We start from the raw sequence: 19099 nt of genomic DNA on the forward strand, positions 1-19099 counted from the left end.
TCTGTGCTTCCTCAACACACTTGGTTCCATCATTTTTGATTGGGTCACCTGATCAGTGGTTATTTAGTAGAAATTTGAGTAAATTGGCTCATATCCAGTTTTAAACATTGAGGAAGTTTGTAAATAGTCCCTCTATAAAGTGGGCAGGAGAAGGTGAGGATTAAAGTTTTCTAATGCATCTTCATTGAAGGTGAGTTGTTCCTTTTCCCATGAAGAAGAACGGCTGCATTATCCTTTGCTTTCAAGTGGGATTGCATCTGGGGATGGATGGATGAGAGTGAGGAGGTATGAAAAAATCATTAAGAAACCTGTTCTGTGTTAGGAATTTGAAAGCATCCTAGCATTTCATTCCTACAGCAAACCTAGAGGACAGTATTATTGGACATGTTAAGTACCTGAAGAATAGAGAAATTAGGTGTAAGGTCACCCAGCCATATTGAGGCACAGTCAAAAATGCAGGAGCTGCCAGAGGGATCATTGAGATTGCAGAGAAATGTTCTCCAACAGATATATGTGGGACACAGACGTAAGCCTCATATGTAATTTTAAGTTTTCTAGTTACATTCAAAAGAGTAAAACACGTAGAATTGATTTCAATAACATATTTTACCAAATGTATCCATTTTTAGTTCAAGATATGATAAAATTACTGATAAGTTACTTTTTTCATACTGTACAAAATTTAATGTGTATTTTTACTGACAATGTATCTCATTTCAAGCTAGTAACATGTCAAGGGCTCAATAAGTCTATGTGACTGATAGGTACCACATTGGACAACATAGCCTTAGAGTCCTTGAGAAACCAAAAGTGGCACACACAGTATTTTGATTGACTATCTAGTAATCACTGTAATGAAAATGGCCAGAAATTTCAGACAAAATGATCCTACTGACATAAACATTAATTTTGGGCCATGCAGGGCTGATTTCATTAGGGAAGAATATGTGTTCTGAGGGAACATGTTGCTTAGATAAATTAGAGCACAGAGTAGTACAGAAAGGATGTTCAAGTCGGCTGGTTGGGGAAGTTCGGATGACATGGTTTCCTGGCTTCATGATCTTACTAATCCAATCAACAAACATTGTTAAGTGCTACTGTTAGTAAGAGCTCGCTGTCTGAGGTGTATAAAAGCCAATACCATGGCACTGGTTTTTGAGAAAAGAAAGAGTTTTATTGCAAGGTCCACTGGCAATGAGACAGGAGGCAGGGCTTAAATCTGTCTCTCCTGTCCAGCGTTCAGGCTGAAATTTAAGGGGTTAGGAGAATTTCAAACTTGGAAGCTGATTGGCTGGGCTCAAATCAGTAATGAAGCTAGCTGGACTCCTGGAAGCCAGATTTTTCTTACTGAAGGGTTTTTTCATTTTGTAAAGAGCTCTGGTGGCAACGTTTCTGTTCTTTGAGTTCTGTAGACTTAAGATTCTTGTTCTGGGGTTGTTCTGGAGACACAGGTTCCCATCTTGCATATGCGTAGTGCTGGCCCTGTAAAATAACTCCAGATTTGATTAATCAACAACCTGTTTTAAGGAAGCAAAACCAGTTTAAAGTGACCAATGTTTTATGTGCTGCTTCACTACTGTCTCAACTGTACTGCGTATTGGAAAATAAAGACATGAATATGGTGTCTTTTCCAAGAGGCCTGCCTCCTATTCCATGATATGCCAACATACACAAAGAGAGAGAGAACAAGTTCTTTTAAAACTGGGCATCAACAAATATTCAAAGGAACTGAGGGACTATACCACATGTACTGGCTAACTCAATGCCAGAGGCGTTGTCTGTACATATCAAAGGCAACCGATTCAGCAAAGAAGAGCAGCTGAAAAGTTCATCTAGAGAATGGCCAGGTTCCACTGTTAACACCTGGCCTTCGTGGTTGGAAGGATTTTAGAGTCTAAGAAGAGGAATTGGCAGTAAAATAAGTTCACCCTTTTAGAAGATACAGGTGTTTCATGGTGTGAATGAAAAACACTGCAAGCTGTATCAGTAAACAAAGAACGCTGAAGCATCAAGTCATTAGCGGCTGCCGCCACCCCCGGGGAAAACAAGCCTGCAGCCTGGCCTCTGCAGCCACTCACAATGGTGCCCTCTGAGGGGATTCAGAATAAGAAAGGACAGGATACTGGCCCTAGATAGCTAGGCGCTTGTCAAAGGAATGAATTCAATGAGCCCAAATGTTTGCTTCCTCCCATACATAGTAAAGCTCTAAATTCTTTAACTTGAGATGACTAGTTTTCTTTAGATAACAAGAGATCTTTTTTGTTCCAACTACCTGGTCTTTGTCGTAAAGCTCCTATCTATCCTAGCTCCTCCCCTACCTCTTCCAAAGCAGTCCCTCAGAGCGATCTGAGAGGCTGTCATCCAGCCTCTTTGTGATCTACTGCTTTTTGCGATGTGGAGCAAGTTATTTACCTTCCCTGTTCCTCAGTTTTATCACTGTGAAAGAGGGACAATGATCCTTCACTCACCAGTTTCATTGAAGATTAAATTAATTACTGTATGCAAAGGGGTTAGAATATTGCCTAGCACATAGTTGCTTAGTGGATATTACTTATTATAATTATTATCATTAATATTAAAGTTATCTGGGGGACTTTTAAATAATACACTTTCCTTGTTTCTAGTTCATATCTCCTGAACTGGGTCTTGGAAACCTCTAGTGTTTGTGAAGTTCCTCAGTGGACCTCAGGACCAACAGAGTCTGGAAGCCGCGCTGGTGGTTGGAGGAAAAGCACACTGGTGAAATCAATCATCCTGAAGGTGAGCTGTCAATTACAGGAGCAGTGATTTTGTCTGAGGCCCGCACTAGCATCACCAAGAAATTTTAAACACCTGGAAAGACCAATTAAATAAGAGAGGCTGGAGGTGGGTCCCAAGCCTCAGTATTTCAAAAACTGAAACAGTAGCAGTGCGTAAATAAGGTCCAGCGCTCACGAGCTAAGGTATGTTTAAATCCCACATTCTAAAAAATTTTTTTAGAAAAATGCTTGTAAGGTTTTTAGATGATGGCAAATTGACATGAAAATAGCAAATTAAGAGGAGCATTGTGAAAAGGGTGCTTAACTGACCCAATGTTATCTTTCACTGACCTTTTTATATGGATGAATAAAGACAGATAGGAGTTAATTGCTCTTCAGTTAGATAGAGGTCAGCCTTTTGTACTGAAATCTTAGAAGTAGGTTGAACAAGAAGGTATTACTTGCATTACTGTACTTAACCTTGACTTGGGTCATTTAATGCAGTGTTTCCTAAACTTAGCTGAGCATCAGAATCCCCTAGAAAGCGATTTTGAACATCGCTTTCTCAGCCTCACCTCAGAATATTGTTATTCGATGGGTTTTAGATAGGACCCAGGAATCTGAGTTCCTTAAAAGTGTCCCAGATAATTCTAAAGATATTTTCATTTGCTGTGTGTAGTGAATCAAGGTACTAATGGTGGAAAAACTGATGCTAGTATTAGCAATCAGAAAATGCTGACTTAATAAAAGAAAATCAGTAATTTTCCCCTCTGAAATATAGTTTGCTAAATAGAACTGCCCTGGCCATGCGTTATCTAGAAAAGGACTCTTTCCTATCCCCTCTTTGGTAATTCGCTTGCAGCAGTATCAAATATTATGAACAACTTGTTAATAACAGAGAAATTCTAGACATTTTGTTAATAATTAACCCTTATTACAATCCTCTGGGTAAGAAATATTGCCTCCATTTTACAAACTGGGAAACCAAATCCTCAGATGGTTAAAAAACTTGGTTGCAATCATATAGCAAGAAAATTAGAAGCCGGGTCTATGCAACTTCAAACCTGTACTGATACAATGAGTGAGCATCAGTATCCAGCAAATGCCATTCTTAGCAAGAATCAGTGGCAGACCAAAATAACCAACCCCAAACGCAAATATCTTGATATGTATTCATTTTAGAACATAAATTAAGAAATTATTTTCCTGCTATGGATAAACTCTGAGTGTTAAGAAAATAGTTTTTATAAAAAAATTCTCTAAGCGGTTGGGTTTGGGCATCTCTGTATAACCATGCCCATAATTTTCACGTGTTTCCAATGAATGGGACGATCACAGTCAACCAAGACAGACTTCTGTGATAAAGAGCTGCTGACTCCTTTAATAAGGTGTTTCAAATGATTGTTGAATAAGCCCTTAAGGAGCAGCAGTTTAAGCCCTCAGGTTAAGTTTCAGAGTCACATTTAGGAAGAAAATAGGAGAGAGTTATCTAAAAGATCCATAATGTTTCTATAACCTTAAGGCAATATAAACTGACTTTGCTCCAACAATGAAATTCAAGGGGCAAAATATTCTCCAAGTGATAATGAGAAGGAGTAATATTGCAAGTTTTATTATCTGAAAATATTTTTTTAATTTACTATTTGCTTGTTTGGAACTGTTGAATCTAGGCACAGGCTTGGCTTGTGGCGTTGGGATTTAATCCTCCTGTAGTGCATCAGACGTCCTGCCTGGTGCCCCAGGAGAACCTTGTGTGTTGCTCTGTTTTGCACTCACTGTGTTCTAGTATCATTGACAGCCTAATTGTTCATCTTCTATCTATGCCTGATCACTTTTACCAGCATCTAGCTCAGAGTCAGACATCTGATTTGTTCTAAGTGTCTGCTGGAAGGATAAGTTGATGGGATTAGTAGAATTAATGGCTTAGAAGTATGGACCTGAGCCATGATTTTTCTAATCAGATTCTTTACCCATGTAGAGTTATTTGAGCCTGCTCACCATCACCTAGAAGCTCATGCTATCCATTTTTTTTCTTAATTCCTCAAAGGTGCACTTGGGTGGATTCAGGTGGATGTTAATTAATGGCCTGAAAACACTTTCAGTTGAAAACATAAAATTATCTATTATTCTGAATTTTGATACGTTAAAAACATACCTGAAAAGAGACACTGCAGTTGAAGCTACTGTAAAGAGTTTGAGTAAGGATATACATGGGTTTGCGTTAGAGCATAGCACTACTGTTTTATAGGCTGAAAAGTGAATAGCCAGTAGAAACAGTGGCATGTGCTGTATTTAAAAAGATTTAAAAATGTATCCTTTTACCAAATGGTGTAAATTAAAGTAAGTTGTCAAATTGATAGCACAATAATGCCATCTTCATGGTAGCACATACTGTACCACAGTGGAAATTGTTTTAATTTTACAGAGAAATTAAAAATGAGATCTGAGGATAAATAGCTTGAAATGCCTTTTTTTGTTTTTGCAATTTTAGAATCATCATTACTTGCTAGAATCCACTCCAAACATAACCAGAAGAATAACCATAATAAATCATGATAATTTATATCACAGCTTATTTTGGGGAAGTCACATCAGATACACTTCATACTACTTACTCAAACTATAATTATTTTCATTAAACTATAAAATTGCTTACACAGATTTACTCTAAACACATAAAATCATATCCTTAACAATGAGCACTGCTAGACCACAAATAACTGAAGTCAAGTGTAAAATAGCAGTCCTTGATTTATACTTTTTAATTATTTATCTTTGTAGACATAATCAATGTACTTTTGTGCGTTTATAATATATTCCTTTTTATTTTGTTGAAACATCCGACAGGCTTATTCAGTCTCCATCCCGTTAATTAAAAGGTAGCGTCAAAAGAAACTTACGAAAATGATGTCAGGTGCCTATTAACACAAACTCCTAAGTAGTTCACGTCTGTCAAGAGTACAGATTAATCTAGAAATGAGGGGTCTGGGGGAAAAGCTGATGGGTTTTGTGTTTTGCAAAGTGGGGAGGTGATAAGAAAGGTGGTTGAATAACTTGAAAATTGAGGAGACCTAAAATATTGTTCTGCTTTGAGTGATAATTCCATACAAAATGAGAGAAAACCTAGGTTATTGAAAGCGGTGCATCTGAAATTATATACCTTCCAACATGCTTGTTGTTACCAAAACATAAATTCAGCAGATACATCAATGGCTTTATTTTTTTAGTGCTACCTTTGCCGACCCAATAAATGATTATCTTTGGAAACTCTGTCCCATCCTAGGATATGTGGGAATTTCACTTAATATGAACAGAATTGGAATTAATTTGTTATTTTAATTGTCAACAATTGTCACAAAACTTGTGAAAATTGACAATACAAATTGTTAACCTATTGTCATAGTTGAATATGGCTTTACTGTCTTCAAATGCAGGCACAAGATTGTTTACAAACAACAGATTATTTATTCAAATATTTAGTTCCAGAAAGAAATTTTTAATTTTATAATTGTTACAGGTTTGACTGATGAGTTTCTTTCTGTTGCTTTGATTAAATCTCTATGTACATATCCCCAAGAAATTAGAGAAAAAATCCTATTTTTAAAAATTTCACTAAGATTTAATTATCTAGTTTGGCTATCTATGTTTTAAAATTCACTGTAAAGTAGCAAATCCCAGTTTTCTTGTGTCTGTACAGATAGTAGGAAGTTCCACATCAGTGTTATCATTAGATCAGCATGTATGGGTGTGGTAAGTTCCACATCAGTGTATCATTGGATCAGCATGTGTGGGTGTGGTCATAGGGGAAATAAGATTCCAGCTTTATTGTCCAAGTCCAGAAAGAGAAGTGTTTCTCTTTTCCAAACTCTGAACAAAAATCTCGTTTACTCTAATTGGACTAACTTAAGTCACCTGCCCCCAGTGAATGTGATCAGGGAAGCATGCATGCAAGTTCGTAGCGCTGTTAGTAAAGCTGAAAGGAGATTTGTTGTTGGATAGTTTTAATTCAGAGGCTACAAGTGAAAGTTTTATTTTATAAAGGGAAAGTTACTCATTCAGAATGTCCAAAACTTCGTGTGGTAGGTTTTTGGACTTGAAGTAATTGAATAATTAATAATAATTGAAATAATTGAAAATAATATATAACATTTAACATTAGGGAAAATATTTCTTAGAAGAAAGCTTATATCAGTTGGCTCTTTTTTGCTTAGAATACTACTCATTGCCATTATATATATATGCCTTGTTGTGTGTGTGTGTGTATATATATGTATAAATATAGTTTGAAATAGTTTATAATTAATCAGTTTGTTATTTGGTCAAATTGTGTTTCTATTTGAAAGCCACTGTCTTCAAATTTCAACTTTCTTTTGAAGGAACAGAAACCCAATTCAGGGAAAAAAAAACTATGTTAATATAACTTAAATGGATGTGTGAAAATTAAATCTAATATAGCTTAAATATCACAGAGCAGTGCAGTGCAATTTTTATCACTAGAGGTGGTGATGAAGAAATATAAAATTACCATGTTCAGTTTAAATAAGAAACAATAGTTTATTTAGGTAAATTTGGTATACTTTGGGCAGCTATTAAATGATACACCTAGACTTCTTGGAGAGATATAGGCTATTTTGACATTATAGATTATATTTCACATAATATAATCTAGTTTATTATGTATTTTATCTGCCTTAAATTTAATTTGGATTTATATCACTTTAAAATGACTGGCTGTATATAATTTTGTCTTGCAAGATACAAAGAATCAGCCTCAATCCTGAGTGACTTTCAGATCATATCCGTAAAATCAGATTAAAATGCTTAACCATGTCTCAGATTCTCCAGATTAAATTGACCTTCAAAATCAACAATGTAGTGATATTTGAGTATTTTAGTTATAGCTCTCACTTGTAAACTTGAAGATAATTTTTAAAAGGCATTGATATTGCATCTATGTATGCAAGGTTAATTTACTAAATGTATATAAAATATCTATATGAATAAAATTTAGTTTCCTGCTCTTTCCCCACCTCTTTAGTCTCACCCTTATAGAAAAAAGACAAAGCTACATGGATATGACTCTGAAATTAAATTTATGAGGGATTTGAGTAAAGACAGAATGCCTTGGTCTAAAAGCTTTCCAGAAGTATATGATAATAGATTAATACTAAATCCCTATTGTGCATACCAACAATACTACAGACACTAGTGGTGAGTGATTCACAGCCAGTGAATGGTATCTTTTTGTAGAGTCATTTCAAGCTATACATTGGTTAAAACTTTCTGCAAGTGACAGAAAATGGAATCTGGTCCTGAGGTACCGTTGGTTTCACGCTTAGTTTGATACAGGGACTCAAACTAAATTCTAAGGACGTAATCTCTCTTAATCCCTTTGCTAGACCCTGCTTCTCTCCATGTTTTGATTTCATATTCAGTTTCCATGTTGTAGCAAGCTGGCTCTTCTAGCCAGAATCTCACTGGCTCACAACTTCATGTTGGGAGTGGTTGCAAGAGCACTAAGACTAAGATTCACTGTGACTAGACAATCTTCAGCCATGTGTCCACTTCTGAACCAATCACGATTGCCAGTGAATGGGTGTTCACCTTGCTTAATGCTGGGTCACGTGCCCATTGTTGGATTCTGGCAGAGCATCAGGAAGACCACATGAAGTGTAATATATCTAAAGAAACTAGGGTATATTGCTGGAAGAAGGTGAAGTGAATGCTAAGAAAGTGAATGTTTACTATTAGAGTTTGTTTAGGTTTTTATAGGATGCTAACTACTCAAGTTATTTCTGGAACTCTTGTTTTAGTATGGAAAGTGTATGAATCGTTCCTCTAAAAATAGTCCTATTCGTCTATATTCCTAGTGCACTTTTTTATTGAACAATATTTTGTAAAACTTAATTAGCCATCTCACTTGTTAGCCCTTCTGTGACTGACTTTTGACTAGTTTCAAAATAGAAATTGTCTACATTGGAAAAGTTTGCTCTTCTTGAGAATATTCAAGAGTGCACAGATATTCTTGTGTTAATTCCAGAAGCTCAGGTGTGAAAATATTCTGAGAGAATATCAATAGCCTTGCCATAAATGTGTAATATTCCAAGCTGACTGACTTGAAAAAGTCTATGCTAATTTGAAGATAGATAGATAAATAGATAAATAGATATTTAGACAGATGGACAGTTCCTCTAGTTCATTTGGGTACAAAATATTTCTCTAATACTGGTTATAGTTATAGGCCTTGGAACTAGAGTACCTAGGCTGGAATCCAAGTTAGCCACTGTGTGATCTTGGAAAAGTTATTTAAGCTCCCTCTATCTCAAAATTTTAATATATAAAGTACTAAAAAATGATAATTATAATACCTATTTCATTGGATTGTTTGAGAAGCAAATATGTTAATGTACATTTCATAATAAATGATAGTTGTTATTAGTATTATTTTTAAAAAATCTAAAATTACTACATTCTATGTGAGAAGGAAAAAGATAATCTATAAGTCAACTTAAAGAAGGATAAAAACAAATGGAGAGCCAGGGGACCTAGATTTTAACCCTGACTTTCTCCTAAATAACTTTGGTCTTGGGCAAAGTTCTGTACATCTTTAGGCTTCAGTTTCTTCACCTATAAAATATATTTTGTGGCAATGAAATTAGATAATTTTATAAGCAAAAATGCAATCCAGAATAAAACAGTGACCAGAATTGGCTTGGGGTAAATTAAGCAAGACCTCCCAGTAGACATAGGTTTGGAACATGGTTTTGAAGTATATTAGGGGAAAGGATTAGTGGAGGAAAAAGAAAATATTAAGAAGGTTTCCCCAGATGAGACTAAGGGAAGGGCAGCAGCGGTTGGAGGCATAGATGTAGAATCCATTAAATAATTTGTTTGGGACAGCTACCTTTGTTTTGGTCAGTGTATCAAAACATTGGGAAATTATAATACATTTGACCCTTGAAGAACACAAGTTTGAACTGACCATGTTCACTTGTATATAGATCTTTTCAATGGTAAATGCTACAGTTCAACACGATCCATGATTGATTGAGTCTGAGGTGTGTAACTGCAGATACAGAGGAAACTTGGCTACTGAGGGCTGACTCCAGAGTTGGATTTCTGACTTATGGGAGAGTGGGCAACCCTAATCCCCATGTTGCTCACAGACCAGCTGTAGCTGAATAGACTGAGGTGTGAAGGATTCTTTTACTATACAGTATTGAAGGCTATGCTTAAAACATTTTGGCAATAAGTAGGGGAATATGTGATATGAGATAATGACAAACATTTTGAAACAGCAGTTTACACATAGCAGCTTTTCAAGAAACATGTGTTACTTTGAAATTCAGTGAGCTTAAAAATAGGTACTCCTGGTTGGATTACTGAAACATCGTGGTTCTCAGGTTGTTCTCTTGATAAAATGTTACTTTAATCATATAGACCTGTGTATTGTGTTGCTTTCAGATGGAATGCTGTATAAATATCAGTTAAGTGCGTTTGATCTAGTGTGTTATATAAGACCTATTTCCTTAATGATTTTTCTGTCTGTGTACTGATACAAGTGGAGTGTTGAAGTCCTCTACTATTATTGTTACTGTTGATTTCTCCTTTACTGTCTGTTAATAATCACCTTAAATAATCAGGTGATATATAATTTGCCAATGTTGGGTATATATATATTTACAACTCTTATATCTTCTTCTTGGATTTATCTTTTGATCACTATATAGTGTCCTTCTCTGTCTCTTGTAACAGTGTTTGTCTTAAGGTCTATTTTGTCTGATATAAGTATTGTCACTCGGGCTTTCTTTGGGATTTTCATTTGTGTGGAATACCTTTCTCCTTCCCCTCACTTTCACTCTGTGTATGTTTGTAGATCTGAAGTGAGTCTCTCATAGGCAGCAAATATATGGGTCTTGTTTTTGTATCCATTCAGCCAGTCTGTCTTTTGCTTAGAGCATTTAGTCCATTTATATTTAAAGTAATTATGATATGTATGTTCTCACTGACATTTTGTTAATTCTTTCGAATTTATTTTTGTAGGTCTTTCTCTCTTCTTTTGCTCTCTTATCTTGTGATTTGATGACTATCTTTAGTATTATGTTTGGACTCCTTTTTGTGTGTGTGCATGTGTATATATCTATTATAGATTTTTCTTTTGCATTTACTTTGAGATTTTTGTGTAACAGTGTATATGTGATTGTTTTAAGTTGCTGACCTCAATTTCAAACACATTTTAATTATCCTACATTTGTACTCTCCTCCTCTCACAACTATACTGTTTTCGATATTTTATTTTACATCTAATTGTTCTGTGTATCCTTTAACTGCTTATTGTATATAGAGATGATTTTACTACTTTCATCTTTTAACCTCTTTACTAGCTCTGTTTGTGGGTAATTCCTACCTTTACTGTATGTTTGCTTTTACTGGTGAGATTTTTCATTCCATAATTTTCTTGTTTCTAGTTGTGACCTTTTCTTTTTTACCTAGGGAAGTTCCTTTAATATTTGTTAAACTGATTTGGTGGTACAGAATTCTTTTAGCTTTTGCTTGTCTTTAAAGCTTTTGATTTCTCCATCAAATCTGAATGAGAGCCTTGCTGGGTAGAGTATTTTTGTAGGTTTTTTCCCTTTCATCACTTTAAACATATCATGCCACTCCCTTCTGGCCTGCAGAGTTTCTGCTGAAAAATCAGCTGATAGTCTTATGGGAGTTCCCTTGTATGTTATTTTCCCTTGCTGCTTTTAGTATTCTCTCTTTATCTTTAATTTTTGTCATTTTGATTACAGTGTATCTTGGTATGTTCTTTGGGTTGATTCTGTATGAGACTCTGCACTTTGTGTACTTGGGTGACTATGTCCTTTCCCAGGTTAGGGAGATTTTTAGCTATTGTCTCTTCACATGTTTTCCTGGACCCTTTCTCTGTCTCTTCTCTTTCCAGGACCCCTATAATATGAATATTAGTGCATTTGACATTGTCCCAGAGGTTTCTTAAACTGTCCTTTCTTTTCATTCTTTTTTCTTTTTTTCTGTTCAGCAGCAGTGATTTCCACTACTTTCTGTCTTCTAGATCAATGATTCATTCTTTTGAATCACTTAGTCTACTGTTGATTCCTTGCAATGTATTTTTCATTTCCATTATTGTGTTCTTCATCTCTGGTCATTTTTTACATTTTCTACTCTTTGTTAAAAGTGTCTAACTTCTTGCTGTGTTTATCCATTCTCCTCCCAAGTTCTCCGATCATCTTTATGATCATTCTTCTGAACTCTTTCCCAGATAGATTGCCTGTCTTCACTTCACTTAGTTCTTCTGAGGTTGTATCTTTTTCCTTCGGGTCTGGAATGTATTCCTTTGTTGCCTCGTTTTGTCCAAGTTGTTATCTGTATTTTTGTGTATGTGATATGTTACATTTCTTGACGTTGGAGAAGTGGCCTTCTGTAGGAGTCGTCCCATGTGTCCCAGCAGTGCACTCACCTCTTGTCACCCAAGCTGTATGTTCTAGGAATTCCCCCTGAGAGGGCTCAGTGGGTCCTTATGTTGTGGAAGGCTATGTGGGTGGTCTGGTAGGCTTGGTTGGCCCCTGTTCTGGTTGGTTGCCAAGCTCTGCCTTGTATGGGTGCTGCTGGCTGCTGTTTAGAGGAGCCTGATCAAGATGTACCTGGTTGGAGAATCCTAGAGGGCTCCCTTGACTAGTGCTGGCTCACTGGAGGGGGGTCAGAGTCCCAAAGATTCTGGGGCTGTTACCCATCCAGTGGCCAGTGAAGCCACATTCTGGGATTAGTGCCAGTCTACCGATAGGCAGAGCTGGTTCTGGATGCAGGGCCTAGGGATCCCAGAGCTTGTTTCAGATCATTGGGAAAGGGGGTTGGTTCCTGACACAGTTGCGTGTGGGGTTTGGGGCATCCCAAAAGTTGTGTTGGCCTACTAGTGGGCCAAGGCCCAGCTGGTCCCAGGGTGAGGTCTGACCTGCACTGCAGGATCCTGGTTTTCTTGCTGCTGGTGTCTGCCTCCTGGTGCGTGAGGCTGGTCTAGAGATGTGGTGTGGCTTCCCGTTGGGAGGGGCTGATGCCTGTTTGCTGATGGGTGGGGTTGTATCCCTGCCCAGTTAGTTGTTTGGCCTGAGGCATCCTAGCACTGTCTTCTGCAGGCTTTTGAGGGGGCCAAGTCTCGGAGCTAATGATCCAATACGCCAGCCACCATAGCAGCAGCATTCATGCAGCTGAATGTTCCCTAATATATCCACAACCAGTGTCTGTGTCCCCAGGGTAAACTGCAGTTATTTCCCACCTCTCCAGGAGACTCTCCAAGACCAGCAGATAGGCCTGGTTCAGGCTCTTATCAAATTACTTATTTTGCATGTGAGATTTTGTGTGCACCCTTTAAGAATGAAGTCTCTATTTCCCTCAGTCCTGTGGGGCTCCTCCAGTTAAGCCCCACTAGACTTCAAAGCCAAATGCTCTGGGGGCTTATCTTCCAGGTGCCAGACCCCCAGGCTGGGGAGCCTGACATGGGGCTCACAATGCTCCTGTGAGAGAAACTCTGCAATATAATTTTTCTCCCATTTGTGTGTCACTCACTCAGGGATTATGGGATTTCATTATATGGCTAGTCCATCCCTCCTACCAGTCTTATTGTGGTTCCTTTTTTATGTCTTTAGTTGTAGAAGACCTTTTCTGGTAGGTCCCAGTTTTTTTCATCGATGTTCTACAGATAGTTGTGATTTTTATGTGCTCAGGAGAGGAGATGTGTTTAGGGTCTTTTCATTTCGATATCTTAGGCACAATCCAAGATCACCATTCTTAAGAAAACCAAACACATATATGGTATTAATTCATATTAAGACATTATGGTAAATAAAATTAAGACCATAATATAAAGAGAAATATAACTGAAAATGGAGACTAATTTACAGCATAATTTTAAATAGTTGCTGGGATATAAAAGGGGAAATCTATTTCCTTTGAGCAGCACGGGGCTGGAGATAATGTAGAGAAGTTTAAGAAGTTTGGAGAATTCAGCCAAAGTATACTACTTGGCTCTGCAGTATAAAATATTCATATATTTATTACATGAGTAGGGAGAGGTAGATGTACTACAGTAACAAACAGCCCCCCAAAATCCAGTGGCTTAAAGTAACAGATTTTTACTCATTAATGTTGAGTGTGAATTACAGAGTGGGTGGAGTCTCTGTTTTGTGTGGGCCTCACTCTGGTTTTAGTCACTTTGGACTGCTACAACAAAAATACTGTACCTGGGTGGCTTAAAGAACAAACATTTGTTTTCACAGTTCTGGAGTCTGGGAAGTTACAAGATCAAGGCATTAATAAACTCAGTGTCTGGTGAGAACCTGCCTCCTAATTGATAGACAGCCATCTTCTTTCTGTGTCCTAACATGGGCAAGGGAGCTCTTGGAGTTTGCTTTTATAATCCCATTCATGAGGGCTCTACCTTCATGACCTGATCGCCACCCTAGGGCCCCACCTCCAAATACCATCACATTGGGGATTAAGTTTCAAAATATGAATTTTGGAAGTATACAAATATTCAATCTATAGCACCAGGATAAGAGAGTAGCCATTCTCTGGAATTGTGGCAGAAAAGCAGAGAGGATATTACACACCATGCACTGGCTCTTAAAGCTTCCGTATGTCACTTCCATTTACATTTTTTATTTTACCTTTTTTTCCATTAAGATTATTTAAAACAGTTTTAGGATCACAGCAAAATTGACAGGATGGTATGGAGATTTACCATACAGTCCCTGCCCTACACATGCATAACCTACCCCATTACACACGGAAGTGGTACATATGTTACAACTGATCGACTTATATTGGTACATCATAATCACTCAAAGTCCATAGCCTACATTACAGTTCACTCTTGGTGTTGTATGTTCTGTGAGTTCGGATAAATGCATAATAATGGCATGTATCCATCATTATAGTATCACATGGAATATTTTCACAGCCGTAAAAATCTGTGCTCTACCTCTTCATCCTTCCTCCTCTAACCTTTGGCAACCACTCATCTTTTTATTGCCTACATAGTTTTTCCTTTTTCAGAATGTTACATAATTGGAAGCAGACAGTGTGCATCCTTTCAGACTGGCTTCTCTCACTTAGTAATATGCATCTAAGATTCCTCAATGTCTTTTCCTGGCTTGACAGCTCACCTTTTTCGGTGCTGTGCAATATTCCATTGTCTGACCGTATTGTAGTTTATTTATGCATTCACCTACTGAACACCTACAACATCTTGGTTGCTCCCAAGCTTTGACAATTATAAACAATACTTCTACAAACATCTGTGTGCACATCTTTGTGTGGACATAAATTTTCAACTTCTTGGGTAAGTGCCAAAGAGTGCAATTGCTCGACTGGAAGAGTCTGTTTAGTTTTATAAAAAAAGTAAACTGCTTAACTGTCTTCCAAAGTGGCTGCATCATTTTGCATTCCCAAGAACAATGAATGAGAATTACTCTTGCTCCATGTCCTTGAAAGCATTCGTTGTTCTCAGTATTTCAGATTTTGGCCATTCTAATAGGTGTGTGGTTGTATCTTATTGTTGTTTTAATGTGCCTTTTCCAGATCACATATGATGTAGTATCTCTTGTTTACCACATATGTTTTTCATATTCTTGTTTTCCATCTATGTATCTTCTTTTTTTTTTAATATGGTATTTTATATTATTTTTTTGTGATAATATTTTTTAACATTTTTTATTGATTTATAATCATTTTACAATGTTGTGTCAATTTCCAGTGTTCAGCACAATTTTTCAGTCATTCATGGACATATACACACTCATTGTCACATTTTTTTCTCTGTGATTTATCATAATATTTTGTGTATATTTCCCTGTGCTATACAGTGTAATCTTGTTTATCTATTCTACAATTTTGAAATCCCAGTCTAACCCTTCCCACCCTCTACCTTCTTTATTTACTTTATTGAAGTATAGCTGATTTACAATGTTGTGTTAGTTTCAGGTGTACAGCAGAGTGATTAAGTTATATATATGTATATACATATTCTTTTTCAGATTCTTTTTCATTATATGTCATTATAAGATATTAAATATAGTTTTCCTGTGCTATACAGTAGGTCCTTGTTGGTTATCTATTTTATATATAGCAATGTGTATTTATTAATCTCAAATTTCAAATTCTTTCCTCCCTTTCCTTTCCCCTCTGGTAACCATAAGTTTGTTTTCTATGTCTCTGAGTTTTTTTCTGTTTTGTAAATAAGTTCATTTGTATCTTTTTCTCTTTTTTTAGATTCCACATATAAGTTGAGTTATATGATATTTGTCTTTATCTGTGTATCTTCTTTGGTAAGATTCTGCTATAGTTTTTGTCCAATTTTATAACTGAGTGGATGTTTTCTTTCTGTTAAGTTTTAAGTATTATTTGTTTATTTCAGATAACAGTCCTTTATTGTGTCCTTTGTAAATATTTTCTCTCAGTCTGTGATTTTGTTTTATTGTTCTCTTAACATTATCTTTCTCAGAGCAAAAGTTTTAAATTTTAATGAAGACTAGTTTCCAGCTCATTAATTACTTCTTTCATGTGTTGTACCTTTGTTGTATATAAAAAGTCATCACCATACCCAAGGTCATCTAGATTTTCTTCTATGTTATCTTTTAGGAGTTTTATAGTTTTTGTTTTACATTTAGGTGTGTGATTCATTTTGAAGTAATTTTTGTGAAGGATTAAGTTCTGTGTCTAGGTTTTTATTTTTGTTTTTTTGCACGTGGATGTTCAGATTTTCTAGCACCATTTGTTGAAAAGATTCTCTTTGCTCCATGTTATTGCCTTTGTTTCTTTCTGAAGGATTGTTTGACTATATGTATATGAGTCTATTTCTTGGCTCTGTGTTATGTTCCATTGACCTATTTATCTGTTCTTTCACAAATACCACATTGTCTTGATTTCCATAGCTTTATAGTAAGCCTTGAATTCATGTAGTGGGAGACTCCAACTTTGTTCTTCTCCTTTAATATTGTGTTAGTAATTCTGGGTCTTTGGCTTCTCCATAAAAACTTTAGAATGAGGTTATCAACCAACATCTGAAAAATAACTTGCTGAGATTTTGTTTGGAATTGCATTGAATCAGTAGATCAATATGGGAAGAACTGACATCTTAACAATATTGAATTCTATTTATTAACATGAAGTATTTCTTCATTTATTTAGTTTTTTATTCTGGTCATCAGAGTTTTGTAGATTTCCTTCTATAGATCTTGGACATATTTTGTTAAATTTATACCTAAATATTTAATTTTTTGAGTGCTAAGGTAAATGATATTGTATTTTAATTTCAAATTCTATTTGTTCATTGCTGTGTATAGGAGAGTGATCAACTTTTGTATACTAACCTTGTATCTTCCAACCTTGCTATAATCACTTATTAGTTCCAGGAGGTCTTTTTGTTGATTGTTCTGGATTTTCTACATACATGAGCCCAGTATCTGTGAACAAAGACATTTTATTTTTTCCTTCCCAATCTGAATACCGTTTCTTTTATTTTAATGTCCTATTACATTAGCTAGAACTTCCATTACAATGCTGAAAAGGAGAGGTGAGAGGAGACATCCTTGCCTGTACCTATTACTGGAAGATTTTTGGGTTTCTTATCATTAAGTATTATAATAGTTGACATTCACATTTCATAGTACAAATAAGTAGTGTGGCTACCTCTGTTCCCAGATGGCAGAGAAGTGCAATCTTACCTTCTGCCAAGAAAGAGACTGGACATATTTGTTGAGCAGCAAACATGACTACTACATTCAAAAGAAAGCAAAGTAATTTTTTTAAAACTATTAAAATTATGATCTTCCAGCTTTAAGAATCTACATATTTAAGTAAAGCATGGAAGACTCAATTTTTTGTACTTCAAACATTAGTATTCCCTTGCTCCAAAACCTTTATTTTTACCCCATACCCTCAAATACAATTCCATCTCCATAGGTGACACCTTCCTGCAGCCTGTTTTGTCACTACCCGCCTACATAAGTATCATTGTAAACAGTGTGGAATGGAATGTCTCCTGCTACTTCAGAAGTTTGTATGAGGAGACAAAGCTAAGACAAAGAGGTGGCAGCAAGTGGTCCCATTATCCGAAAAAGGACATACACAGTTCCCCCCACGCCCCAGCCAGCCTATGTAAACAGATGAATAGATACTGGAACGTACTGAATAAGTGGGAAGCCATAGACATTGAGGGAGAGTGTTCTGATTTATCCTCTCCCTCTACTTACAAACCTACCGAGAAGGACAGTAAGACAATTGCTTATAGACGTTGGAGTATCAATAAAAAGGGGAGACTGACATTTTTCTCTCCTAAAGAAAGCTTGCTGAGCCTAGAAGTTCGTGAGGCTCACACTCAGTAAAGGAAGGTAAGGACATTGTTTGAGAGCTTTACATGCATGTCATGGAATTTGCTTAACGTTATGCAACATAGACTTCTGAGTGAGAAATGGCTGGAGCATCTGCAACACAGAGCAAGCAGGGACAGCAGTAGCAGGCCACCTGCACCATCAGTGTTTTGTGTGACAAGGATGTGCGAGACCTCCCATGTCATGGGAACCACACCTAAAAGAAAATGTTGGGCAGACAGCCAGGAGCAAGAGAAGAGAGAGAAAAAGGCCAGCCACAGAATGCTTGTCTATCTTAGGAAACCTCTGGCCAGTGGGGGCTCTGAGGAACCCACAAAAAGTATAAGGATCAGCATTTGGGAAGCTTCCCCTCACACTTTCACCTCACCCCTATCCCCTTGGAGAGCCCAGCAATGTGGAGACACAAGGAAAATCCAGAAATTGTGGAACAGCTGAGAGAAAGGCAAAGAGGCAGTGAAAGCACCCCCCCCCCCGAAAAACAGTAGTAAATGGAGCAGACAATGCTATCTTTCTCTGTTGCAAAGCCCACGCCACAAACTAAGATTCAGGTAAGAGGAAAGAGATACTTTAATTTGGATTTGAAATTAATATTTTGATCTAGACTAGATTTAAAACACTGAATCAGAAGTTTGTGGGATTTGCCTTCAAAGGACAGAAAAAGGAAAGATTACAGAGTATGGTTAGATGGAGTGGTCAATGGGAAAATTTGAAACTTTTGAAATCAAAAAAATCAATACATATCTCTGTTTCTCATATCATTCTCTCTCCCATGATATTAGAAGACCATCTGCCAGGCAGTGGGGCTGGAGGACCTGGGCTTGACATGAATGGGGACTGGAATGGCCCATAGGCAGAGGAGTCCTGATTCAAGGTGATGGAAAGCCTGGCAGGCAGTGTAGATGCAGTGTCAAACCAAAGGGAAGAGATTCAGAGCGTCAATTGAGAGCCACAGGATGA

At 36.8% G+C, this 19099-nt stretch overlaps 1 long non-coding RNA gene across 1 annotated transcript in view; it reads left to right on the plus strand.

Moving 5' to 3' along the window:
* The window catches only part of LOC107034178 (uncharacterized), a 561724-nt gene that overhangs the window by 320923 nt on the left and 221702 nt on the right, over positions 1 to 19099 (plus strand). The window contains exon 3 of the long non-coding RNA XR_004190107.2: positions 2625 to 2760. This is a non-coding gene — a long non-coding RNA (uncharacterized lncRNA). The remainder of the gene's footprint in view (positions 1 to 2624; positions 2761 to 19099) is intronic.

This window comes from Vicugna pacos, chromosome 5 (assembly GCF_048564905.1).
Source record: "Vicugna pacos chromosome 5, VicPac4, whole genome shotgun sequence".
NCBI lineage: Eukaryota > Metazoa > Chordata > Mammalia > Artiodactyla > Camelidae > Vicugna > Vicugna pacos.